Genomic DNA, 1,177 nt, shown 5'->3' with positions numbered 1-1,177 from the left:
GTGCTTTTACATCAGGCTGTGAAATTTGTTAACTAAGATCAACTATGATCTTATAAGAGCTCGTGTCTCTAGCTGCATATGTAGCAGAAGATGGCCTAGTCTTTGGTAAGAGAGGCCCCTTGGTCCTGCAAACTTTATATGCCCCAGCACAGGGGAACACCAGGGCCAAGAAATGGAAGTGGGTGGGTAGGGGAGTAGGGTTGGGGGGAGCACATAGGGGACTTTCTGGATAGCATTTGAAATGTAAATGAAAAAAATCTAATAAAAAATTGGGAAAAATGGCAAAATACATAAAAATAAATATTTTTTTTCCTTTTTAGTAATCAGGGATGCACAGCACTCATCAGCATTAAATTTTCATGAGTGCTAGGTAAGCAAGTTATTATGACTAAATAAAAATAATTAAAATTTTGAAGGCACATAAGATGTGTTTTATTTTTAATATATTTGTGTTATTGGCTTTTTGCATCCTTGAACATTGTCTACTATCATGTTTTTCTTGAATAGTATTCCAGACCACATATTTCCCAGCTTAGAGGGGTATTTTTTCATGTGGATTGATGTTCCACCTCCTACTTTTTTGCATTAATTGCTACATTTAAAAATAAAGATATGGTGCTCATTTCAGCCGCACATACACTAAAGTTGGAACAATACGGAGAAGGTTAGCATGGCCCTTGTATAAGTATGACATGCAAGTTCAAGGAGCTTCCATATTTTGGGGCTTCAGAAGCAACAGAGCTTCTTGGATTGGGTCACTTCGAGGCTTCATCTTCAGCCAGGAGGCAGATCTGAGTAACAGACCTCTGTGCACTTTCCCTGCAAGAGGAGAGTTGCCTGCAGAACTTGCTCTGACCACTGGGACTCAGTAGAGTGTTGGACTCCCAGGAATGCTGACAGAGGCTAACAAAATCACAGGAGGAACAAGCTCCAGCCAGAAATAGCTAGAACATCTAACACGAGAGATTACCAGATGGCAAAAGGCAAACTTAAGAAACTTACTAACGGAAACCAAGATCACTCAATATCATCAGAACCCAGTAAGCCCACCAGAGTGATTCCTGAATACCCCAACACACCAGAAAATCAGGATTCATATTTAAAATAAATTCTCATGATGCTGGTAGAGGATTTTAAGAGGGCATTAATAACACACTTAAAGAAATACAGGAGGACA

At 39.5% G+C, this 1,177-nt stretch overlaps 1 non-coding gene across 1 annotated transcript; it reads left to right on the top strand.

Annotated features, from left to right (window-relative positions):
* The first annotated feature begins 615 nt into the window (after positions 1-615).
* On the top strand, positions 616-721 carry LOC115030129 (U6 spliceosomal RNA). Its single transcript, XR_003835755.1, has one exon. It is a non-coding gene; the product is annotated as a U6 spliceosomal RNA (small nuclear RNA).
* The last annotated feature ends 456 nt before the right edge of the window (positions 722-1,177 follow it).

The sequence above is a fragment of the Mus caroli genome, unplaced genomic scaffold (genome assembly GCF_978045245.1).
Source record: "Mus caroli unplaced genomic scaffold, Mus_caroli_1 scaffold_5, whole genome shotgun sequence".
Taxonomy (NCBI): domain Eukaryota; kingdom Metazoa; phylum Chordata; class Mammalia; order Rodentia; family Muridae; genus Mus; species Mus caroli.
This window is presented reverse-complemented; position numbering and strand designations above follow the sequence as displayed.